Source organism: Puma concolor, chromosome A1, assembly GCF_028749965.1.
Source record: "Puma concolor isolate L17-30 chromosome A1, mPumCon1.1.hap2, whole genome shotgun sequence".
Taxonomy (NCBI): domain Eukaryota; kingdom Metazoa; phylum Chordata; class Mammalia; order Carnivora; family Felidae; genus Puma; species Puma concolor.
Window position 1 is genome coordinate 57,043,017 of NC_141667.1, and position 27,663 is coordinate 57,070,679.

Sequence of the window (27,663 nt, forward strand, 5' to 3'; positions counted from 1 at the left end):
TGGAAGTGAGATAAATATGAATGTAGTTGGTGATGGCTAGAGCAAGGAGTGTGTTCCATGAACCATGCAGGATATCTCACCTAGCATCTCAGGAAAGAGGAGGAGGATCATAGAATCTGAGACATCATCTGATTCAGTCTCCTTGTTACACAGATGAGAAAACGGAAGCAAATAAACTCCAGATACTGTTCCAACCTTCACACTTAATGAATGGCATATGGGGGATGAGAGTCCAAGCCTGGCATGTAATCTGAGAATCTCCAAACCTTTACTAGAACCATTTTAATGGCATAAAGCATTACAGATGCAGCCACAACACTTACCATAATGGGACACACACAGCAAGGGTTTAATAAATAATTGATTTGGGATATAGATTGGTTGAAATAGCCCATGTTATTTTGTCAATGAATAGGGTGGAGGCAGAGCATGACACCATGAGGTTAATAATCTCAGTATAATGATAGGAATAACTAAGCCGTGTATTTGTTGGATATGAGAATATACTAATTATATAAATCTATGTCTTCACCATAGTGTATTTTCTTTAGGATTTTTTTTTCCAGAAGGCATCTGGTAAGAGAATTATCATTAGTTACGTTAGTAAAATTATTCACCTGTGGTTGCTGACTGCCTCAATAGAGTATCTAGATGGATGATCATAAAATATCTAAAATGTATTTGAGATAGTTTGACTTTAATTAAAGGACTGTACCGTAATTGAAATTCAAATTGGAGAGTTCCAAAGGGTAGGTCAGCCTGCTCCAGAATAGCCAAAATAGGTATAACTAGAAGCTTATGAGACCTCCATAGGCAACACAAACCATAGTTATTAAGGTGGGAAGAACAAAGGAAAACAGGCTATACGATACAGACCCCAAATTGAAAGTCTCAGGGGCAGGTGTTCTGCATTAAAGATATGTTTTCCTATGGTGCTACTTCACACAGAAACAACCTGAGTGAGTGGATAAGGGTATTTATTGACTTCAGGCTGCTTAATGACCTCGCAAGCAGCATGTATAGCAGCAGCAGCAGCACCTATTTATTAGAACCTACGTATTCAATGTCAGGTACGCCAGTAGTCATGTTCCTGATTTGTCACCCTCACGACAGCTTTTCAGGATAGGTTCAGCAATCTTACAGTATAGAAGAGGAAATGGAGGTCCAGCGATGTTAAAAAAAAAAAAAAACAAAAACCTTTTCAAGGACAGATAGTATATAAAATGCCTAAAACACAGGTCTGTTTGACTCAGAATCCAAACTTTCACAAGTGTGAGTACATACCTATATATACATCTCTCTCTGTATGCATATGTAATGTGATTTTTGAAGTATGATAATTTGATTATTATATCTATTTGGAAATTTGAACAAATAGCATTTTATAATTATATGTAATTTTTCATGTTTTGCTTTTATGAAAAATGATAAGCTATAAAACCTGATTGATGCAGGTAAGACAATCAGTGTTTCCAAATCCCTCCACTCTTTCCAATGACACATAGGTTATGCAACCTCTGTTTTTAAGAAAAATATGACAATATTAGTTAATGGGACTGTAGGATATATATTTAACTGAGTCACTTGTGTGCAGAACTATCTTCAAGTACAAAGGCTTTGGGATTAAACAAATTTGGGAAGTGATCGGTGAAATTTTACTTCAAAGATTTTCTTTTTCCTAAATAAAAGGGAGTTAAAACTTCTTTAAAAAAAATGAAAAGCAGGCTTCCTTTTAATATTTTCCAGTCAAAAGTATTCTTAGTAAACAAGGGAGACCATACATGAATCAGCTCAGTCTCAGTCGGAATTTTCTTTTAACAATAACCTGTATTTAATAAGCTGGTACCCAGAGTGCGTGCCATGCTGCTTCAAAGCGATAGCAAGACCATGAGGAAGATCAAAGAGGAATGGTCATGGGATCTGAACTGCTAGACTGAGAAAGAGAATTGTATCTGCATGCACACAGCTACTTTTTGTTATGCCTGTATAGGAAAAGGATTCACTTCATTTTCTGTAAGTGCTTAAAGATTTTAATCCAAACTTCCTTTCAGCAGTTGAGATCAAAAACTCTAGACATTGCTGGGTTATGGAAGTGAGAGACAATGTATCTACTAGAAGAGAGGTAGAATCCTACAGATTGTTCCAGGAAGCTTTAGCAGTGATGGACTTAAAATGTGATTGGAATAATTCTAAAGCACCCGACTGTGATGAATAGGTGGAGGTTGTCTGCAAATCCAATCATTCCAGTACCATTTGATGTTGACAGTCATTTCTGCAACCTCTAACCCTCCTAATGGCTGGGAACTTCGCAGATGTTTATGGAATACTGCACGCCATGCATAAAATGACTGTGTGGCAAACAGTTTAATTTATACCATTCTTGCCACAGTCCCATCAAAGTGGCTTCAATCTTGCACATACCTAGAGTAGAAAATAGCATGTCCTGTCTTAGTGGTCGTACTGCTTCTCCAGTATTCTTACTCTTGTTGGTCTCGGTCTTGCTATTTTTGTTGATGGTATGAAGTAGGGAAGGTGACTTGCCCATATACCTGTTAATGAATATCTGCTATATGCCTGTAGTTGAAAACCTTAAGGTAGGCCCCATTTCATTTGGTTAGCAAGACCATATTGAAAAAGAAACAGCTTTAAGAATATGGATGGCTAAACCTTAAGCAGTTTTAAGTCATGCCCATTTTGGTAAACACTAATTTATCAGATTGTTATCTAACATAGTCATTTGTTGAAAATATGTCCCTGAGAAATGGAAAACTTGGTTGGTAGGGAATGCATCACTGACAATAAGAAATAATGGGAACCAGTGACCAATGCTTGACAAGGCAGAAACTGTGTGTGGAATGGAAAGAAAGGGCTCTGTGCTCCTAACAGAAGAGGAAGGGGCAAACATGAAAAATAGAAAGGACTAATGGTAGGTTTAAATTTCTACCTAAAGTTGTGTTATTGCAAGAAAATGATTCATCACACCTGCCTTTATCTTTCCTTGAAACTCTTAGTTTTTAGATACAGAGTTAATTTAAGAGACATTGCAGTTAAAATATTCACCAGTTATTTATCATCATTTCTGTAGATGATTGCCTTTATAGTATCATTTCAGGAACGATACAAAAGATCTCTTAATGATTTCTTCAAGAGCTCTTCCATCTTGTCCCTGATGTCTTAAAATTTTTAACACAGCTTTTTATTTTACAACCTGAGATAATTCTTAAAATGAGCTTACCCTAAATAAAGAAGGGCACTCATTATGCTAATTCACATGTATTCATGCTAAAGTGTAAATGACTGATAACTCTTCCATTAACAGAAACAATAAAACAGAGGCAGCAGCAGGCAGTGCCAGAAGGCGTGGGAAAATCTAGAGAAAGAACAGTAAGGACCCAGAAGATGTATTTCACTTATTTCACAATTGTGCCTAAGGCAAACTCTACTTTGAGTAGTTCATAATGTTCCTGAGTCATAATAATGGTTATGAAATTTGGAGTGATTCTCTGACAGTGCAATTTGGCTCAAAAAATCTGAAAAATAGGCTTTATGTGAAGGGAGAGAGTCATTTGAGTTGTGATATTAATACTCCCTCCCTCTTTTTTCATGAAAGACAAATGCAATTTAGCATAATGAATAATCTCTTCTTACAAATGTATTTTTTCCTTATGAGTCTTCTGCCAATTTGTTGCTTCTTGTCTATGTCTAGAATAATTGTAGACACTGGGTATGAGAAGGAGCTATCAGCTTGTATTTCCTTATTTAGGCAACAGCCTTCTGATAAGTAAACCCACTTGCGTGAGCAGTAAGGGGGCACTGTGTTTCCCCTGTGGGTGTCTGTTATGAACACAGCTTTAAGATTTTTTTTTAATCCTCCTGGAAACTGACAAAAAAATAGGAAATGGAAACTCTTGAAAATCTACCTATTAGTTAAGTTCTCTGATTTGGTTGCTTTTGGCTTTTGCCAGAGTTTTCACAATGAATCCTTTTTAAGGCATATTATTCTCTCCACATCAGTGATGTGTAGCTTTGTTTCTTTCAGGGAATGCACCCTATCTAAGAGTGAAAAGAATGTGGAATTTTCAGCCCAACAGTTCTGTGTTCAGTATTTGGTTCTGTCCTTCCTAGTTGATTAACCTGGAGGAAGTTATTTTATCTCTGTGATCCTCAGTCTCCTCTTGAGTAAAAACAAAGCTAATGAGTCCTATGCAGTGATAATTACAAAGCATTACAGTTAAAATGCAATGGCTAATGGAAACCAGATGTGCAGAAGGAGTCTTATCCAGGTGAGGGCAAGCCATTATGTCTCACTAAGTGACATTCACCCTAGGAACTAATCTGACCTGCTTTCCTGCTGGCTCAGAATTTTGTTTTCTTGAACTTACTGGTTACCTATGGATTGACTCAAATTATCCGTCTAACCTACGTGCCAGTAGAGCCTTAACTACGTATATATGTCAACATGCCGGTATATTAATCTACAATAGGGAAAACAACTATCAAACACACCAGATGTTAGTATCAATCTAAATAGCACATTCTCTAAAAAGAAAGCCACATGTTAAAAGTGTATAATCATGTTTGCCCATTAAGTATTAAATCAGAAAAGTAGATGCCATTTATATATTTCAGATGTTTGCCTTTTGGCTCTGATAGCTTGCTTGACTCAAATCTCTGTAACACATATATATGTCAGGTGGGTAGCAATTCAAGGAGGTCTGTCACTGGCCACCACCTCCCTCATGGTACTGGGGTGGGGCCTGCCAATGTTTCCATGTGTCACTATGTTTGTTGTTTGTTCAAGCTCTGTGGCTGAAGCAGTCTAAATTTTCCTCTGCCTGATCACAACCTTGCTCAGAACAGAGCATACTCTACATGATTCAGTTTCTCAATTGTGATAACATTCCTGTCCTGTATCCTTGAAATTTTTTCCTCAGTTCACTGGTGTCATAGGTAAGAATATTCCTGATTGTTCCATTCATGAATTTGTAAGAAATATCTGTCACATCCATTGTGTATGGATTTTAATAGCTTACTTCCCCAAAGATGATATTATATTCACTATTATTAGTGACCCTCACCATTGTCTCCACACACCAAATTTTTATATGAAGCTAAAATGCTTTGGACAGTAACTGGTAAATAGTACATGTTCGGTGATAATAGTTATCAGAAGAATTGTTATTTTCCTATGGGAGATGATAAAACAGCATTTTAATTCCCTACACTGAAATCACCACATACAGCTGATCTCCTATGCTGTGGGTAAATTGGGCAACAGTTTAACATAATCTGGTATGAAAGGTGAGTAGTAATTCTGCTTATCTAAAACTTACTACTTTCCTGATCTTCCAGCAATACCTAACACCCCCTCCCTTTAAGATGCCCCTTCTAAGCCAAAACCTAAGTCTCAAAGCATCTTTGTGAATAGTAGCATGTTGACCTGTGAGTGTTTGCTTAGTAATATTGGCCTCTGAATCAGCACAGTGCTGCAATGAAGGTGATAACAAGCAAGCCTAGGCTAGACCTGTTGAATTACATTACTTCCTGAAAGTTGCTTAACCTCTCTGTGCCTCGGTTTTGTTATCTATAAAACAGGGAAAATAAGAGTACCTCCACTAGAGGGTTCTGTGGAAATTAAATATTGCAGAGTGCTGAGCGCATATAGTTTTGGAACATAGAAAATTGTTCAACATATTAACTTCTATTGTACTATTTTTATTAGTAATTATTATTTGCAGTTGTAAAATTCTGGGTATGATTATGAGAAGGTAGGGAATACTAGAAGGGAACTAGATAGGTGTAAAGGGCACTAAAAATGCCCATTGCACAAATCTGGTTAGTGTGTGGCCTGCCCCATGACTTAAGGATAAATGCTATAAAAAGTTGATGGTTTTAATAGAAAGAGCAGTTAATTGAGAGTTAATCTTTTTATTTTGTTTTGTTTTAAGTTTATTTATTTATTTTGAGGGAGGGAGAGCAAGCAGGATAGGGGCAGAGAGAGAGAAGGAGAGAGAGAATCCAAGCTGGCCCCGCATTGTCAGCGTGGAGCCTGGTGCAGACTCAAGCTCACAAACCCTGAGATCATGGCCTGAGCCGAAACCAAGAGCCAGACATTTAACCGACTGGGCCACCCAGGCACCCCTAGAGTTAATCTATTGACAGTAGAAGATAAAATCGTGCTGTTTTCAAATGATGAAAGGTAAACAAAGCTAGTCAACTCAGAGCCATATGCCAAGGAAGTTATTATACTCCAGAGTCTGATCCTCTTCTTCAAAAAGTCTTACAAATTGCAAGACAGAACCATGTTAACCAAAAGGCACACTCAAAATAAATAAGTCTCAGAATGCCATGATATTAATATACTCTGGGATCCACAATCATGAACCGAAATACTTACAACCACTATGATCAGCATTGTGTCTGTGATCAAACCACTTAGGAGGTTAACTCATAGAGGGAAACTGCTGTGTTAATCCTCGAGGGCAAATCACAGTCTGTAACCAGAAACACTGGTAGTCCATTAGACAAGTGCATTCTATCTATTAAGTCATTGACTCGAATCTGATAGAATGTGTATTAGAACCACCTTGGAGCTTTTTGAAAACACATTTATTAACCTCTGGATACAGACAACAGTTACAGAGGGATGTAACACCATACTGTAGGTATACTGACATAGGCCATCAAATAGAACAAACTTGACTGATGAGACTTGCACAAAAATAAAGAAAGTCACACAAAAATTAAATGTCATCAGAAAAATGAATTACTTTGTGGCCATCTTGCAGAAGAGAAAATCTTGACAAGATGTCTAAAATATTGTAAGACAATGGACTACTAAAACCTAAGAAAGATGCAGGAGATGTTTACTCGTGAATGTAGCTGATGGACTGATAGCTGATCAAAGGATTCTTACTTGAAAAAGCTCACCAAATAAACATATGGGAGAAATTAATTGGAGGTGGAAGATGGGAGGAACGGCACTTAGAGGAGGACTATGACCCATATTCATTTTGTACAATTTTATTCTCTTGATCCACCTCCCCCACCACCACAGTAATATAAACAGTACTTTGGAAAACAGTGAACAGCAACTGTGCTAACGACTGGCAGCTGCTCATCTCATGCATGTTTCTGATTGTACATTGTTACTCACCATCACTGTTTACTCTGTTTACTATGAACTACAATTTTCTGATTGGGGGGGAAGTTTTCCAGAAACAATACTCTTTTGGGGAGTAAAGTGCATGCTGCTGTTTCCTGTTTTGCAAAGATTGGCTTAAAGTGGTAGGCTCATTTGTGAAGCAAATGTGTAAGTTTTGCTTTGGAGTAGATAGGCCAATCTGGGTAAGAGTAGTCAACATTACAGGCCAAGGTCTAGGTACAGGATATGCCCTTGTCGGCTCAACTGGAAAATAGGTCAACAGGTTTCTCATCTTAGAATTTTCCCCCATATTTCATTATAAAGCAATTTTCTTTGTTATTTTTTTTCCTGTAAATTATATAATAGGACACAGCTGGTTGTATACCCCATATATGCTGATACAGTGTTGTATATAAATTGCTGCATAAAAACATGCCAAATGGGCAAAAAATACAACATGAGCAAAATTATCAGATTAGATTGGCAGATGCTTATATTAAACATGTCTGTTTACATTGTGTATAAAAGGTTTTCATGGGCTTTGATTTTAGATTCAGTAGAGCATCTCTGTTTCTTTTATGAGATCTAAATTACACTAGTTATTACCGGTTTTAGAAAATGTAAGTTAAATTACAGAAATAATCATATGCTTTTGCTATTTATTTTTTCCCATTACAAATCATATCACAAATGTAGTAATAATATATTCCAGGAGCCTGGCTATGACCAGTCACTCTTAACCACAGGTAGCATCACTATGATCCTAGTTGCTTTGCATTTGGGAATAAACAAAACAAAATTAAAAATAAATTTGTAATAATTTGTATCCAAGTATCACAGTTTACAAGTTACTTAAGGACAGAAAATGAAATAAAAGGGCACATTTACACTGAGGGCACATTGTTTGGCTATTAGTGTGCCATAGTTTAGTTAATTACATAGACTCAAACCAAAATTTTTAAAAACTTTTAGTAATCTGGCATAGTATATTCCAAGAAAACAGGCCTATTCATATATATAAAGTACACATATATTTACATATATATAATGCATACATACATATATATGTATATTTATATTTATATATATATACAGATCATTTTATCTCATGCCCACATATATATACAAATAATATATATACATACAAATATATGTGTGTATATATATACAAATAATCATATCTCAATTTAAAGTAAGTTCAACGATGCAAGATCTAATTAACAAGCATATCAACATGAGGCAATGAGCAAGTATTTCTTGTGGCCTATATGGAAAGTAAGAAAGCTTTTGATGCCCATTCTAGAACCATATATTCTTAATAATATCCATTCAAATAACAGCTCTGGAATTGTTCATTTATCAGATTTATAGGTTTATCAGATTTATAGGGGCCTAGACAGAACTTACTATTGCAAGACCAAGCTCTCAAAAAGACTCTAGAACCCTGTTTCATGTATAAAAATATATAGGTGAGAAAGCATGAATAATTACAGGAATATGCTAAAATATTTACATTGATTTCTTACTTAATCCGTAGAGACTAAAAGAAAGTTCATATGCAGATGACTAGATATTCAAACCATTCTGTCTTTTGGTAATAAGAAATAGGAATCCTAACCTGGGGTGCCTGGGTGGCTCAGTCAGATAAATGTCCAACTCTTGATCAGGTCTTGATCTCAAAGTTTGTGAGATCAAACCCCATATTGGGCTCTGTGCCGACAGCGTGGAGCCTGATGGTGATTCTCTCTCTCCCTCTCTCTCTCTCTCTCTGATCCTCCCTTACTCTCATGTGGCTCTCTCTGAATGAATGAATGAATGAATGAATAAATAAATAAATAAATCCTCTCTCTAGAGGTTTACCTATATCATTTACACCATTGATTTTTAGGAAAATTGTCTTGAAGTGTAATATACTTACTGAAAAGTTGTATACCATATTTATCAACTCAATGACTTTTTAAAAAGAGGACACAGGTGCCTGGGTGACTCAGTCAGTTAGGCTTCCGACTTCGGTTCAGGTCACGATCTCTCAGTCTGTGGGTTTGAGCCCCACGTCGGGCTCTGTACTGACAGCTCAGAGCCTGGAGCCTGCTTCACATTCTGTGTATTCCTCTCTCTCTGCCCCTTCCCTTCTCACTCTCTGTCTCTCTCAAAAATAAACGTTAAAAAAAATGAAAAGAGGACACATCTGTGTAACTTCAGTCTTGATGGAGAAATAGAATATTACCATAAGCCCAGAAATCTACCTGTGTTCCCTATCAGTCCTATGAATCTCACCCTGTTATAACCACTTTCCTGAGTTATTTCAACATTGGTTTGCTTCATATGCTTTTGAAGATAAAGAAATGATTATAGTGAGTACTCTTTTTGTTTTTGTTTTTTTTAAATTTAACAGTATGTTTTTGAAATTCATCCAGGTTATAGAGTAAAACAAATTGATTTCATTCCATTTGTTTATAGAATACCATTAGATAAATATGCCATAATTGATTCATTCTATTGTTTAAAAGTATTGTAAATTACACTGCTATGGACATCTTTTCATATGTCTTATGGTGCTTAAATATACAACTTTCTGTTTGGTATATACCTAAGCATGGAATTGTAAGGAGATGGAATTTACAACAATTGACTTTTACCAATTAACATTCACACCAGCAAAGTATTAGGATTCCAGTTAAACCATATTTTTACCCACACTTGATATCTTCAAGCTTATATTTTAGCCATTCCAGCAAATCTGTTCCCATTAAAGTTTTAATTTATCTCTTTCTGATGATTAACTGTACCGAGAGTCTTTTTTTGTTGTTGGCTATATTTCGTTCCTGTCTTTTCACTCTGTTAATAGCTACTTTTCTTTTTTTTTCCCCCAGAAAGAGAGGCATGATGAATTGAAGTTTTTAATGTTAATGAAATACAAGTTTTCAGTCTTTCCTTTATGGTCAGTGACTTAGGATCTAGATAAAGAAATACCTTTTCATGCCACAGTTAGAAATTAGTTACTTTTGTGATCTTCTAAAAAAATTATCATTTTAGATTCATATGCAAGTCTAAAAACTATCTGTAATTTATTTTTATGTATAATTTAAAATAAAAAAAAATCATTTTTATATTTGTTTTGGACTGACCCAGCACAACTAATGGAAAAGACCATCCTTTTCCCATTTTAGTAGTAAAAGGTCTAAAAAATTACTATTTTTTCCTATTCATTTATAAGAACAACACTTTATTAATTACTGTGGGTTTGTAGTATGGCAAAGTTTGATGTCTGATAGTATAAGTTGTTGAGTTTGTTCATATTCAAAATTATCTTAGCTAATGCTCAATTTGTTTTAATGCTTTAAGTTTTTCATTGGTGTTTTATAGAAAGTTATGTTGAGGTTTTCCACATTTCTTGCAGATTTTTAAAAAGATGTTTGATGTTTTATGCTCTTAGTGTAAACATTTAAATATATATATAGATTTATATATATATGTAGAGAGAGAGAGAGAGATTTTTTAAATGTTTATTTTAGAGACAGAAACAGAGCATGAACAGAGGAGGGGCAGAGAGAGAGGCAGACACAGAATCTGAAACAGGCTCCAGGCTCTGAGCTGTCAGCACAGAGTCCAATGCGGGGCTTGAACCATGAACTGTGAGATCATGACCTGAGCCGAAGTCGTACGCCTAACCGACTGAGCCACCCAGGTGCCCCAAAAAATCTTTATATTTTTAGAGAAATTTTAGGTTCATTGGAGAAGTGAGTGGAAGACACAGATTTTTCATATATCCTCTATCCCCACACATGTATAGTCCTCCACATTATGAACATTTCCAGCAACAGAGTGGTACATTGGTTGTAATTGATCAGCCTACATTGACAGATTATTCTCACCCAAAGGCCATAGTTTATATTATGATTCACACTTGACTCTGTACATTCTGCTGGTTTGGGCAAGTGTATAATGACATGTATCCACCACTATAGTATCATACAGAGTATTTTAACTGCCCTAAAATTCCTCTGTGCTCTGCCATAAGTGTTAAGTTTTCAATTTTGGTTGTGTGTTGCTTGTATATGGAAATATATTTGATTTTTGTATCCTGACATTCTCCTTTGCAAACTACCTAAATTTACTTACTAATAATTAGTTTCCTTTAGATTTTTTATGCACATAATTATTTTTTCAGAATAATGACAGTATTCTTTCATTCAAGTCCTTACATTTTGATTTCTCCTTCTTATTATTAAACTGATAATTCCAGTACAATGTTCAATGGAAGTGGTGCATCCAGTATTTTAAAAATTCATTTCTGAAGACAGTGTGTGGAAAAAAAATAGAGGTTCTTGAGTATGATGTTTTCCTCCAGGGAGGACTTAGTTTTCTTCTGGCAGGCAATTAGAGAAAAGGCAATCAGAGTTTGAGATGGTCTAAGTCTGTGCTTCAGTCTTTTGAGGTCTAAACTATTTCCACTTTGCACATATATTTCAAGCACAGCCCTCAGGGCTCTCAACTGAAAGCCTAGAAGGAGGATGTTTGGCAGATTTCCTCCTTTTTGGCATTTTCAAACTCCAGCTTTTGTGGCCACAGGAAAGCGAGAGTACCAAAAGTGCTGTTATGTTTCCTTCCTTCTTAGATGCAGTTTTCTCATTGGATTCTTAATCTCTTCCCCACTGACTTGGAAATTGACAAATAGCTTGAGGGGAGAAATAATGCTAAACTCTGCAATCCTTTATTGCTCTGGGATCTTGGCCCCTCAAGACATGGCCTCCTTGGTAAACTTGAAATGCAGTTTTATACCTGTATCCCTGTCAGATCACAGAAAGTCCTAAACTGAAGGCACTGTCCCTCATCCCAGACAGCTTAAGGCTCAGCAAATAGTTCAATACAAAAACTGACAACGTTTGCTCATCTTGGAGCTTTTTCTTTTATTCGGAAAACTTGGTTCCTCAAGTCCTGGTTGCCTTGGATGTTCCCATGTTCTCAACAGCTTCTGTTAGCTCTTTTGTTTGGGGTTTGATTGTTGTTGTTGTTTTTTAATTTGATGGAGCTTCTGAGATTGATCTAAGTTGAAAGATTTGGCTGATTGATGCTACTGTACACTATATGGAAACATGTGTGTATGTGTTTAATGATATGCAAATATACAGTATGTGAAAATTAGATAATAAGGAAAATAATTCTAAAATTTAATATGTATATAAGTAATTATTAAATTATATAAATGCCTATTACCATTGATTTCTTCCTTTTTTCCAATATTTTATATTTTTTAATAATTTTTTTTAACGTTTATTTATTTTTGAGACAGAGACAGACAGAGCATGAACAGGGGAGGGTCAGAGAGAGAGGGAGACACAGAATCCAAAGCAGGGTCCAGGCTCCGAGCTGTCAGCACAGAGCCCGACGCAGGGCTCGAACTCACAGACCGTGAGATCATGACCTGAGCTGAAGTCAGACGCTTAACCTACTGAGCCACCCAGGTGCCCCTCCGATATTTTATTAAGAAGTACTCAAACACATAACAAAGTTGGAGAAATTGACAGAGAATCTGTATGCCCACCTCCCAACTTAATATGATGGAAGTATAGTTGACATACAATATTATATTAGCATCACGTGTACAGCATATTGATTCAACATTTATATACGTTATGAAATGATCACTGCTGTAAGTCTACTTATTGCCACCATACAAAGTTACTACAATATTATTAACTATATTTCCTATGTCGTCCTTTACATCCATCGGGCTTATTTATTTTATAACTGGAAGTTTGTACCTTTCAATTCCCTTAACCTATCTCGCCCATCCCCTGACCCCATCTCTTCTGGCAACCACCAGTTCTGTGTTTCATTTTGCTTGTTGGTTTGTTTGTTTTTTAAATTCCACATATAAGTGAAATCATACAGTGCTTGTCTTTCTCGGACCTATTTCATACAGCATTATACTTAGGTCCATCTGTGTCATCACAAATGGCGAGATTTCATTCTTGTGGCAGCCATTCATTTTATGGCTGAGTCACACACACACACACACACACACACACACACACACACACACACACACACCCCATCTTCTCAAACTTTACCATTAATATTTAACTACAATCTTTAAGAAAAAAACATCAACACATTTGTACCTATGCATCCATATCTCTGTCACTCTATTAGTTCATCCTATTTTAGGTGAATTTCACACTAAATTTCAGACATCAATATACTATGTACTAAATTGTTCAGCTGGCACATCATTAGAGTCCAAGATTTGTGTGCAATGTGTATTTTTTTAATTAAAATTTACATGCAATAAAACAAGTATTGATGTCTCATAAGTATAGATTCACTGAGTTTTGCTAAGTACAAATTAACTCTGTAACCTAAACCCCTGTTAAAGATTCAATAGAACGTTTGCATCCGTCAGTCTAGAAAGTGTCCTTATGTTTGATTTCTGTCAATTTCCATTTACACCCTCCAGAGACAAATATTGTTTGGGTTTATTTTTTCAATGAAGAACATTTTTTTCTTGTTCTGGAGTTTCATATAAATTGAAGCATATATTATGTACTTTTATCTCATTTTAAATACATAAAAAAGTATAATGTGTGTATATATGAATACCTATATCTAAATGTCCAAGTTGCTTGGTCTGTCTGCTTTTTATTGCTGGATAGTATTCTACTGTATAAATATGCAATAGGTTTCTTATAAACTTTTCAGTTGATGTATACCTAGGACATTTATAATACTTGGCTGTCAGGGATCAACTATTATGGACATTATTATAAAATTCATTTATGTACATACATAACATTTTTATTTGTCTTGGTTAAAACTAAAGATATTATTTAACATTTCTATTAACAAAACACTAGAGTTTTAGTTGTTGCACGTTCATGGCACATTTGTTGTATGTTACCTTTCAGTTTTAGCCATTCTAGTAGGTATGAAGTTTTATCTCTTTGTGATTGATATGTGCATTTCTCTAATGAATAACAACATTGACATTTTTTTTCCTGTGCCTGTGGGCCATTCCTATATCTCCCTTTCTGAAAGGTCTGTTAAAATATTTTGCTTATTTTAGGGAAGGAGGTTTCTTTTTTATTATTGTGTTATAAGTGTTTTATATATGTCATGCAGGCATGACATTTATATATATTTACATTATATATATTTCTCCAAGTTTGTAGCTTATTAACTTTATTAACAATGTCTTTAGAGAAAGTACAGCTTATTTAGTTTGGTACAGTCTAACTTCTTCTTTCCTATTAAATTTCTTGCCTTCTATAATCCATATAAAAACATTTGCCTACTCCAAATGATGAAGATATTTGTCTATGGTTTCTTGTAAAGGTTTACAGTTTACAATTTGTAATAAGATCGCTGATGAATCCTGAATTATTTTTGTGTACTGTAGGAGATAATGATATTTCTTTATTATGTCAGTATTCAGTTTTTCCAGAACTATTTTTTGGAAGGAGTTTCTTTTCTGAAATGGAATGATTTAGTACCTTTCTTAAAAAAAAAATGACCATTTGTGTGCAACAATTTCTGGACTTTTTTTTTTTTCCATTTATCTATTCAGCAGTATTTATTTCAGTATCATACTGTGTTGATTACTGTAGCTTTATTTTTAGTCTTGATGTCAAGTAGTGGAAGTCTTTCCACATTATTCGTTTATTTGAAGATTGTTTTAGATATTTTAGTCATTTGCAATGTCATATGAATTTAAGAATTAGCATGACAAGTTTTACAAAATAGGCTTTTGGGATCATGATTGAGATTGTTCTCATGGATCAATTTGGGGAAAAATACATGTCAACAATGTTGAGTTTTAAAACCCATGATTATAGTACACTGTCCCATTCATTTAGATTCTTCTTTATTTTCTCCCAGCAATGCTTTTTAATTTTCTGGGAAGAGATCTGTTAATTTATATTTAACCTAAATGTTTTACAATTTTTGGAAACTATTGTAAGATAAATCTTTAAACTTTGATTTACAGGTTATCTCTTGCTGGCATATTAGAAGACAATTGACTTTTTAAACCTTGGATCCTAAGATATTAATTTTAACAGTTGTTTTGTCAATACTTTAGGATTTTCTTTGTAAATGCTTAATTCATCAGCAAATAAAAACAGTTTGTTTCATTCTTTGGAATCTTGATAACTTTTATGTTAATGCATTATATTTAGAGCTAAGATATCCAGGACAATGTTGTAAGAACTAGTGAGAGTGGGCATCCTTGCCCTTGACCCTGATTGCAGGGGTGTTGGCTGTAGTTCTAAAGAAACAAATAGATGCTCTTTATCACATTGAGGAAGTTTCCTTCTATTAATAGTGGGTTAAGAGGTGTTGGTTGTTGTTGTTGTTAATCATAAATGTTGTTGTTAATCATAAATCTGAATTTTATCAATATATTTTATTTACCTATTGTGTTTTTAGTGCTTCATTCTGTTATATGGTAAATTACATTATTTTTCAATATTGAAGCTGGTTTGGCCTTCCTGATAAACTCTACTAGATCTTGCTGTATTATCCTAGTATATATTTATTGGTTTGACTTTCTAATAATGTGAAATAACTTGATCTATTTTCATGAAAGACGGAGGGCTGTAATTGTCTTATTTTGTACTATTTTTGACAGATTTCGGTATTAAAATTACACTCTCCTCATAAATATGGTTGGGAAATGTTCTTTCTCAAGTTTCAATAAGATTTTGTATAAAATATTTTTTATTTTTACCTTAAAATTTGGGCAGAATGCAATTCTGCACCTGGAATTTTCTTTGTGGATCTTTTAAAAAATATCTACTGTAACAAATCCCATTTTTTTATACTAAGTGATCTATCTTTTCCATTTAAATTTGTCTTATTTTTGTAATTTTTAAGGGATTAATTTCACATTACCTAGATTGTCAAATTTGTGGTAATGAAATTGTTCATAATTATTTCATCCATTTGATGTCTTTTGTCTATAATTTTACTAATGATAACATTTCTTTCATTCCTGATACTGATAATTGTGTGTTTTCTCACTCACATACACTCTTTTATCCCCTTGATTAGTCTGGCTGAACTAATTAGTTGTGTTGTGATTCTTTTCAAAATTCTTTACAAAAAATTACTTGTGGCATATAAAATTTTCTTTCTTTAGCTTATATCTTTATTATCTCTTTCCATTGGCTTCTTGTAGTTTGCATTTCTTTATTTTTTTCTAAATACTTAAAGTAAAACTATAGGTCATCATTTTAAAATATTTCTTATTTTCTAAAGTAAACCTTAAATGCTATAAATTTTCCTCAAAGCACTGCTTTACTGGCATCCTAAATTTTTATATGCTTTTATTATAAATAACAAAATATTTTCAGTTTAAAATACTTTATTTTTCATTATTATTTTTTATTATTTGACCCTTGATATTTAAGGAATGTGTTGTTTAGGGACACCCAGGTGGCTCAGTCAGTTAAGCAACTGGCTTTGGCCCAAGTCATGATCTCGTAGTCCATGGGTTAAAGCCCCATGTCAGGCTCTGTGCTGACAGCTCAGAGCCTGGAGCCTGCTTCACATTCTGCGTCTACCTCTCTCTGCCCCTCCCCTGCTCATGCGCTGTTTCTCTCTCTCTCTCTCAAAAATAAACATTAAAATTTAAAAAAAAAGCGTGTTGCTTAATATAGAAATAGTTGAGCATTCTTAAATATGCTGTTTTTTTAAAATTTAATTCCTTTGTAGTAGCAACATACTCTATATAGATGCAATTTTTAAAACTTAAGTTTCTTGTATGAGACAACAGATTTGACTATTTAGAGAATACACTACATACAATTAAGAAATGTATTTTCTGCAGTTGGTGTATTTTATAAGTTGAAAAGAATATTAGCTGAATATGGTTGCTAGTACTATTGAAATCATCTCCATTTTTACTGTTTTTTTGTTTGTTTTGTTTTGTTTTTATGTTCTATTTAGTGCTGAGAATTCTGTTTAAATCTCTGGCTATATGTTTGGTATTATCTTTTCCTATTTTTAATTCAGTTAATTTGTATCTCACATATGTTGAATTTCCATCACTAGATGTGCCCATACTTAAAATTATTATATCATCTTCATGAATTAAATATTTTATCATTTTAAATGTCTTTTCTACAGTAATATTTTTTGTCTTGAATTTTTTTTTCCTGCTCTTAATTTAGCCATTTAGTCTACTTGCTTACTCTTTGCATTATGTCTATTACCGTCTATTTGCTTTTAACCTGTCTTTTTATTTAAGTTATATTTGTAGATTTGTATTACATATGCATTATTTATAATGTACAACATACATTATATTATTGAGTCTTTCTTGTGTGTGTATTTTGACAATTTCTGACTTTTACTGACAGCATTTAGTTCATTAACATTTTATATAATTTTGTCATGATTGTTCTTTACTTTGTCCCTCTGATCTTTGATTGTTCCTCCTTTCTGCTTTTTAAAAGTATTAAAGTATATTTTAAGGAAAAAAGTGGCAGCCCTCCCACCATGGGGTTTGCTTTGTTTATCCAGAGCTTTAGTGTGGTGGTCTTGGCAGCCAGTCCTGGTGATTCAGTCCACAGTTGTAGTTCCAGTGAGGGTTAAGAAACGTTTCACACCTCCTACTTATGAACCCAAATACAAATCAGAAATGGAGTTTATAAAACATGCCCGGAAAGCAGGACTGGTCACTCCTCCAGAATGTTTGGAACATCCCCTACGCTTGGCCTGTATGGCTGGTATCTTTGACATCGTTGTTCCTCGAGAGGGTGATACTCACTTGTCCTCTTTCAAAGGAACGATTGGCACAGAGAAGTGAGAGATTGAAGAAGAGATTGGCATCAAAATTCTCAATATGGAGGATTAGAGAACGTAATCCTAATCCTTAAAAAGCTAAGGATATCTTTACTGAAGCTCACCTTTGTCTAAATAACTCAGACCATGACTGGCTTCACACCTTGGTGACTGAAAAAAATTTTTTTTTTTTCCGGACATGGTCTCGGACATCAAATATATGATTATCTGCTGGAGCTTCATAGGATCTTTAGATCCACACCTGGTGGTTCAACTTCACTGTTCAAGTCTATTGCACCAGAGCAACATGTATGGCCAGCTCATCATCTGCATGCACACCCAGCATACTCTGGCCATTTATGACCATTTTGGTAGGTTGGTGTATGGACAGGAAGATGTGCTCAGGGATATCCTGGAGTATGTTGGGTTTGAAAAGCCCCTGGTAAAGCCCTATGGAGCTGGAGAATGCATGGAAAGATCATCCCCCATGGGTACCCCCTAAGCAGCCTGCCCTTAAGGCAGTGATGATCCCTGGGCCTCAGCTAAAACCCTGGGAAGACTAGGAAGTGCCACAAGGAGAGGCCCATAAGCTTCAGCTATCCTGATGGAAAAAATGACTCTAGGGGTGACACATGGACAATGACGCAGCTGGAAGCTGTGGAGTCTGGGAGCTCTGAAGTCAGTCATCTCTCCATGATGTCATAGAAAGATCTACCTTTGTCCGGTCCTGTCCTGCTTAGGTGTTTTTAGCTGTCTGCTTGGCAACCACAGCTGATGGCTGGGCCCACATGGGTGGCTGATAGGCACAGCCATGAACCAATTCTTCTTCTTCCTTTTGAAATTGTATGTCTGACTTCTGAGTCTCAAGCAAAGTATGATGCAGATACTTTTTTTATCCTGCAGCAGAGACTGTTAGGAGAAAACTGGCAGAATTCTCTTTTTAATTAAAAGCGAGGGATAAGGGGTTTACATAAAACACTATTAGGGTATTGGACAAACTGTGGTGGGCTCTGTACCTTTCCTGGGGTTTAGGTTGGAAGTAGATCAGCCTTCAGATGGCAAAAGTGGAAGATAGACTGAACTGTGAGTGATGTGACTTCCAGGAAATCCCGACTTGGGAAAAATAATTAGTGTTCATTGAAGAGGGTCCTTTCTTGTTTATTGACTCACGTGATCAGCATTTATATCTCATAGAATATAAATTCAAAGAAATCCTTTATCTTTCAAAAAGATTTAAAAAAATAAAATTATTTATTTAAGTATATGTTAAGAATTCTATGTTAATATTTTGTTATCCATTTTGCATTGTCATGTGGTTGCTCTTGGGATTGCAGTGTACCTCCTTTCATAGTCAGTATGGAATTAATATTGTTTCATATAAAATAAGGTAATAGTACAGCTTTATAAGTCTAACTCCATTTCCTCCATGTTATAGTTGTTGTATGTATAGTATCTATATCTATATAAAAAACCATATATATAAATGTTTATTTTGAGAGGGGAGCATGTGCACACAGGCACAAGAGCAGGGGCAGAGAGAGGGAGAGAAGGAGTGAGTCAGCACGGAGCCTGATGTGGGGCTCAAACTTATGAACTGTGAGATCATGACCTGAGCCAAAGTCGGGTGCTTAACCAACTGAGCCACCCAGATGCCCCTATACTTTCTTTTAAAGCAATTAATAGGGGAAAAAAAAGGTTTGTTTTGTTTTTTAACATTTGCCCAGATATTTACTATCTTTTGATCCTTTGTTCTTTCCTAAGGATCTATGTATCCATCTGTTAACTTTTTTTTTAAGGGGATTTATTTATTTTGAGAGAAGGAGAGAGAGTAAGAGGGGCAGGGAGGGAGACAGTATCCCAAGCAAGCCCTACAGTCAGTGCATAGCCCAATGCAGTACTTGAACCCATAAACCATGAGATCATGACCTGAGCAGAAACCAAGAGTCAGATGCTTAAATGATTGAGCCACCCAGTGACCCCCTATCCATCTGTGTTCAACTTCTGTTAGCCAGAAAAACTCTTTGTCTTTCTTGTATTTGATATCTGCTGGCAATGAGTTCTGACAGCTTTTCTCTTTTCTAATCTGAAAATGTATTTATTTATTATTCTTGATATGTGTGTTGGCTTAATATAGATGTCTAGATGGACAGATTTTTTCCTTTTAATATTGTAAATTTGTTTCACTGTCTTCTGATATCCACATTTTCTGATGAGAAGTTAGCAAAAATTCAAATTGTGTCCTAAAATTAAGATGTTATTTTTTCTCTAGCTGCTTTTAAGACTTTGTTTCTCTTTGGTTTTCAGCATTTTGATTTTGATGCATTTACAGTTTTTTTTTTTTAATTCCCATTTCTGCTTATAGTTTAAGGAGCTTCTCAATTCTATAAATTTATAACTTTCACCATTAAAATATTTTTTTCTACTCAGTTCTATCCTGTTTTTCTGAGATTACAATTCCACATATTTTAAACCTTTTAAAACTTTTCTTCAGGTCTTAGTTGATTTTTTCCCCAATGATTTTTCTCTCTGTACTTCAAATTGAATAATTACTATCAATCTACACATTCATTGACTTTTCCTTTATTTCCTCTACTAGGCTGTTAAGCACATCCAGTAATGTTTAAATTTCAGTTGTTTCAGAATTTCCATTTTGTTATCTATCAGTTTTATTTCTTTTTTTAATGTTTATTATTGAGAGGGACAGAGTGTGAGTGGGGGATGGGCAGAGAGAGATGGAGATAGAGAATCTGAAGCAGGCTCTAGGTCTGACCTGTCAGCACCAGACTCCAGTGCAGGACTCAAACCCACAAACCTCAAGATTATAATCTGAGCTCAAGCCTCATCATTTTTGTTTCTTTGCTGAAAATATTCTAACATTCGTTCTTTGCAGACATGTTATTCTTTACATTTTATAGTATAGTTATGGCTCTATTATTTGGAACATTGTCTTGTCTCATGTGGCTTTTTGTTTGAGAATTGTAAATGTCTTCCTGGTACTTCATATGTCATGCAATTTTGAATTGTACTCTAGAGGGGCTCCTGGGTACTCAGTTGGTTAAGTGTCCGACTCTCACTTTCAGCTCAGGTCATGATCTCACGGTTTCATGGGTTCAAGCCCCGCATTGGGTTCTGTGCTGGCGGCATGGAGCTTGCTTGGGAATCTCTCTCCTTCTCTTCCTCTTCCCCTCTCTCTCCCTCCCTGCCTCCCTCCCTTTCTCATGCTGTCATTGTCTCTATCAAACACAGATAAATAAAACCCCTAAAAATTATAGGAATTGTACTCGAGATATTTTCACTGTGATTTTTGATGATTTTGGATTCTTTTTTTTTTTTTAAATGTTGATTTTTGTTTGGTTAGTAGGATGTTTTCTGGCCATCCAGAATAAGAATCTCTATTATTAGGTTTTAGTACTTAATTCTATAAGCATAATGTAAACATAAGTATATATGGGCATTTCTAACATACTCTGCTTTGTTAAAAACATAACTGAATTTCTTATTGACCTGAATTTCTTTAAGAAATAAAAATTAATAAACTTTTGGCTAGATTGCTACTTGGAGCTTATACCCATAATGAAACTAATTTGTAATTTTTTTTCCTTACTTAGTACTAATTTAACCAGATGATATGAGAAATTATTTTTGTGTCTACTTTTTGAAATGACTTAGTATCACTTAATCGTGCATCTGAACATCAGCCAGTGGGACAGCCACATTGTTCAGGGCACTAATGTAAATGTAAGGCTAAATTATGCCCATAAACCTTCCCCAAGGAACCTTAAAACTAGAGAAAATAAATGAAAGATATAATATATATAAACACCTATCATTTCCCATGTTATAATGGCAGGAGAAATAGATACATCAAATGTTAGAAAGGTTAGATAAAAGGAACATCATAATCAAGAAAAGTTTTAGTACATAACATTTCATTAGAGTTGACTCTTGATGAGTATTTACTATTTTACACAAAGTATAGTAATGTTGAATACATTTAAGAAAGAATTGGTGTTGACTGATAGGTAGAGAAACATGTAGAATATTCAAGGAAGAGAAATTAAATATATTTTATTTAGAGCTTAAATTTTGGTATGAAGGTAGTAAATGCTGGAAGTGTCTGTAAAGGACCTGAATTACAGGATCATTGTACACTTGGATAGTCTATATATTAATATCTGTGATTTAGGAATATTGACTAGTCTATAAAATTCCAAGTGACTGGAGCAGCAAGTTGAAAGAAAAAAGAAAAGTTAGGAGGCAGTTGAGATAATTGTAACATTAAGAAACCAAGGTTGAGGGTTTCCACTAGAAGACTACTTTGGGAATAAAAAGGAAGGAAGAGTGCTGAAGTATATCAGCAGCAGCTAGAGAATTTCATAACTGAATAGGCTGATACATAGGGAACAAGAGGATAATACCGTAAGAAATGCCTTAGTTTGAAAGGAAAAAAAAAAAAACAAACAGTATGAGTTGAGTTTAACAAGTGTTGAATATGCAATAATAGGAAAACATAATGAGTAAATAGTTGAAAATAAAAAAATGGAGCTGAGAATAAGTATCATGGCTGGAAGGTGCCTCGGTGGCTTAGTCACTTAAGCGTCTGACTTCAGCTCAGGTCATGATCTCGCAGTTTGTGGGTTCCAGTGCTACGTTGGGCTCTGTGCTAACAGCTCAGAGCCTGGAGCCTGCTTCAGATTTTGTGCCACCCCCCGTGCCCGGTCTCTCTCTGCCCCTTCCCCACTCATGCTCTGTCTCCATCTCTCTCTCAAAAATGAATAAACATTAAAAAAAAACTTTAAAAGTATCATGGCTGGAAATACCTATTTAGAATCACCTGGTTAATTATAATTAATAATAATTAGAGCTAATATAAAAATACTGTAGGCCAGGCGCTCTGCCAAGTGATTTTCCCAAATAACCTCATTTACTTATCAGAAAAATCTATGTATACACTATTTTTTCCCATATTATACATAAAGAATCTTAGTTTCAGATGCGTTTCTTTTTCCAAGGTCACACAAATAATCAGTGGCAGATCTAAGATTTAATCTCAGGAAGTCCAACTTCTTTTATTAACATCTGTTCTCTATTGAGTCAGAAATCAAACTTGATGTTATGATCCTTTGAAATTGTTGAGGGATGTGGAGTAAGGAAATAAATAAGGAGGACAACAAAGACATGAATTTGGAGAGGCATGTAGCAAGGATTTAAGGAATGGAAATTAGCTGTAAACAGCAGGATGAGATTTAGCATAATCCAAATCATGGTGGCATGAACCTGCATGGACTTAATTTGAGGGGAGGGGCATTATTCTCTGCCCAGGTTTTCCTCAGGCACATATGCTAACTGTTTTATCTGCTTCTTCATCCTGGCCTTGTCCTCGAAGTTCTTCACTGTCACCCTACTTTTGGTGACCTCTTGGGCTTGTCCTTTCTATGGTCACACCTTCCACTACAACAAAAATGCTGCTCTCCTTCCCAGATCTTTCATGCATCACATACAACATAACCAAGGATAGACTATCACTTTAAATAAAATTTTAGAGAAATAATTAAGAGGAAGGTGCACTTCAGGAACTAGGTTTAGGTCTATGACAGGTTCCCTTATTCCACCGGTTATAAGCCTTGTTCCTGAACTGCTTCTTCATGGCCAGGGACAGCTCTTCCCCAGCAATAAAATTTACCAGGGACCTCTGTTTCTCTGCAACTGGACTGAATTGATTCTCGGCATTAAAGAAAAGTGATGCTTTGGGTTTTTTATTGGTTTGGTTTTGGATTTACTTTTTGTTGTTGGTTCACTGTTCACTCAAATGATATGCATCTTTCCTTGTAGAATTCTTAAGCATAGTCCCAGGATTAATTTACTCAACAATAAAGTTTGGATATTTTATCCTTTCTCTTACTGTGAGAATAGAAAACTCTGCAGAAAGAACTAGACACTAACTAAGCAGTTAAATAATCAGGATAATGTACCCCTTCACTTTCTTTCAAATGCTGAACCTATTGAAAAGAGAGAGACTGACAAAAACAGACAAGCACCGACTGTGTTGGTTTAATTCCAAATAAGTGATTAAGTGATAACCAGGGAAGTGCCTAAAACCAACTCTATGGAAGAGCCCATACTGAATTTGGAAAATCATTTTATATTTTACTATTTTAATTTATTTTATTTTATTTTATTTTATTTTATTTTATTTTAATTTATTTTATTTTATTTTATTTTATTTTATTTTATTTTATTTTATTTTATTTTATTTTATTTTATTTTATTTTATTTTATTTTATTTTATTTTATTTTATTTTATTTTATTTTATTTTATTTTAACAAATGTCCTTCTTGTCACTTATTGTATATACTTTACAATAAATATCAGTTATCAGTGGTACTCATAAAGAAGTGACATAAAGAATGAATTCATTTATGAATGAAGTGATCAAGAAGGACTATCTCCTGACTCTGGCTATCTTCATGACCATGTTTGGTTTTTGCCAAAGTGGTTTCTGACTATCGGTTGCTAAATATAACCATGGAGCTTCAGGAATTTTTGAAAAGAAATGTCAGATAATTAATGCCAAGTCCCGGATATTAACTAGCTAGATCTGAAGAACAGGGACCTTTTCTTATAATAGTCATCAGATACAATAGGTGGCATTTTAAATATTTAATAAAATATGAATAATAAATAACACTGTAAATAAAAGGTCAGGAGCTGGCCTAACACTAGGGAACTCTAGCACTCGAGGGGACCAAACACTGGAGTATTTATTCGAGGCAACTGCCCTCTGTGTTCTCCAAGGGATGGTCTGACTGACCCAAAGGTCTTTTCCATTTTGGGTTAATATAGTTTTATGAAAAACATACTTCTAAGATGTTTGTACTCAGGAAACACTCAAGAGGCCCCCAGTCTTTATTAAATGAGAAAAATATTAAATTGTTTAATCTCCGGGGTCATATTTATGTTTACATTTCAAACTAAAATATACAGGTCTCAAGCTGTGCTGCATCTAGTACTTTGATTTTGTTTGTTGGCTGGGTGAAATATTGTATCATTTACATCTTTTCAATAGAGGAGAATGACTTGTTTAGTCCCTCTAGTATTTACTATTCTAGTCTCAGATTGAAGTAACCCTAGATGAAATGAACTCAGGAAAGAAAGGGGTGAGCAGAATTTATATAACACAGTAGCCAAGAAAGCTACTGGAAACATAAATGGCTCTAATGTTGAGGTTGAAAAATTAACACCCATTAACTTGCTGATAATTACCAGAGAGTCCAAATTTAAGAGTTGATTCTGTATTCCTTTTTCCCACAATTGATGTGGTTTTGCTTCCATTGCTTGTTTGGCACAGTTGCCAGGTATAAAACAAACCCTAGACTACCAAGGAAAAAATTTTCTTTTTAGCTTTCTGCTCACTTCATGTCAAAATTTCTCATTGTGGGTTCATTTCACCTTTGGGCTTTGCTCACCTATTATGTGCAATAAAATGTATGTAGGTTTTGCTTAACAACTGATTTATTAAATGTTGGAGCAAGACATGAAGCTGCACTTAGGCTCTGTAGCAAAACAGAATCCTCACTGCATTGCACAGACTGTGGAAAATAGTTTACTTAGCACAAGATGGCTAGCAATTAATGCTCAATCAGGGAACTTCTAATGAATTTTACCCACCCATCTTAAACTAAGCTCAGTTAAATGCCAAATGTGTTATTAAGACCAGTATCTTCTATAAACCTCATACACCGAATACTCAGGTTTCATGTCAACTTAGTAAAGAAGACTGAGAGTTGAGCTGTATACTTGGTGTAAATAAAATATACAACAAAGAAGTTGAAAAACCCAGATTTTTTTTTCTTTTCTTTGACTTTACTTTTATCTATTATTTATTCTGAATTGTATTTTATAGCAAAATGTTTGAGGAATCTGAAGCACAAACAACATATGGGAGACTAAATATTTTGTAGGCTTAATGATGTCTTAGTATTTTGCTTTGTATGAAATTCTAATCACCGGATATGTTTATCACTGCAGATGGGATATGCAGGCTCCTCATACCTCAAGGGATTACAGAATCCAAACATCTGTAACAGGGGAAGAAAAAAAATCCACCACAATGTACAAAATTTAAAAGAATGAATTAATGAGAATAATGAATGGAAATAAAAGTTTATTATTAACACCATCTTGTATTTATAATTACCAATGAGCTCTGTGTGCCTTGGAGACCTTGAGTCTATCTTTAAATATATAATGAGATATTAAAACACAATCTAGATATAAGGAAATAGGCAATAATCTTCTTTCCACTTTTAGTTGGGTGGTTTGGAGCTAAGATGAAGACTTGCCATAATTAATGCAGTCCACATATTAGGCTGTTTATACAATTGAAACACCTGGTTCATAATTTGCTGTTCCACTAAATTCAACCAGATATTTTCTAAACATATTAAAGCCCTATTAATTGGAAAACATATAGAAAAGGGTTGTTTAGGTTATGTAAATTTACTGGTTTAACTGAAAGGAGAGATGATGAATCTGAAATGTATATTGACTTTAGAATATATATTGCCATTTAGTTGTTTGGAAAAGACTTTACGTATTACTTCTGTTCTCATGAGTTGTGTCTTTTTGATAAAGCCAAGTGCAGGGGAATAATAGATTAGCGTTTGTTTCTGATGACTGATTTGCTGATTTATTCATCATTTTAATTTTTAAAAAGTCTTCTGAGGGTCTCTGGTAGGAGATGGGGCGAACTGAAAATAATCTGTCAATTGTAGACGGTAGATGTATAAACCATGGTCACTCCCCAGATCAGGCTTTGCATTGACAGAACATCTAGTATATATTGAATGACTTATAAATGAACTTTATAAAGCTGTAATGGCCTGGCTTAGGCAAATTTTGAGTATTGCCTTTGAAAATAATACCTTCAATGAAATAGGGCTTAGGAAGAGAAAGCAATGCTTCTTTAATAGCATTGTGAAAAGAGTAGTAAAAGCATGAGTACTGAGGCTGGACTCTGTGAGTTCCAATCCTGAAACTGCCAATTAATAGCTCTGTGAGTTGGAGCAAATCAACACTTAGTGACTTATTTTCAATATCTATAGAATGCATCAAATAATAGAATTGGCCTTAAATATATATATGGAGTTTTATAACTTCTGTATCATAAAGCATGGTCTGACACATCATAAAGGCTATATAAGTTTTATCTATTTTCAATTATTTTGGTTTTGGAATTAGAGGTTGTATAAAGTATAACATATATGAAGTAAATTGTTTAATCATAATAAACAATACAATTTGATAACACTGATGATAATTTCTTTTTGTCAGTATTGTGTATCACAATCTTTGGTTCCTATAAGTTACAGACAAAAGGGGGAAAGGAGTCCTTGATAGAGAAGAATCTCTTTCTGTACTGGTAAATAGAGAAACTGTTTAAAATTAGTAAATAGAAAAACTAGTTAACTGTACCTTAACCAGCAGTAGTCAATGGCTTCTTTGATGGGCAGTCCATATTCTGGAACATTCCAAATGCTAGTTCTATTATCCAAAAGTCAGTATGTGTTGAATACACACACACACACACACACACACATACACACACACACACACACACACACACACACACACCATCTAATTTTGGAATGGTTACTCTTCCACTGTCCATATTCTGATATCCTCTGACTTAATTGGGTTTCAGTGAAATGTGTATCCTAAATGTGTTAATGGT

The 27,663-nt window shown here is 34.7% G+C and overlaps 1 pseudogene; it reads left to right on the forward strand.

The window, feature by feature from the left end:
- The first annotated feature begins 1,015 nt into the window (after positions 1–1,015).
- Positions 1,016–18,534, forward strand: LOC112860510 (large ribosomal subunit protein mL45 pseudogene; annotated as a pseudogene).
- The last annotated feature ends 9,129 nt before the right edge of the window (positions 18,535–27,663 follow it).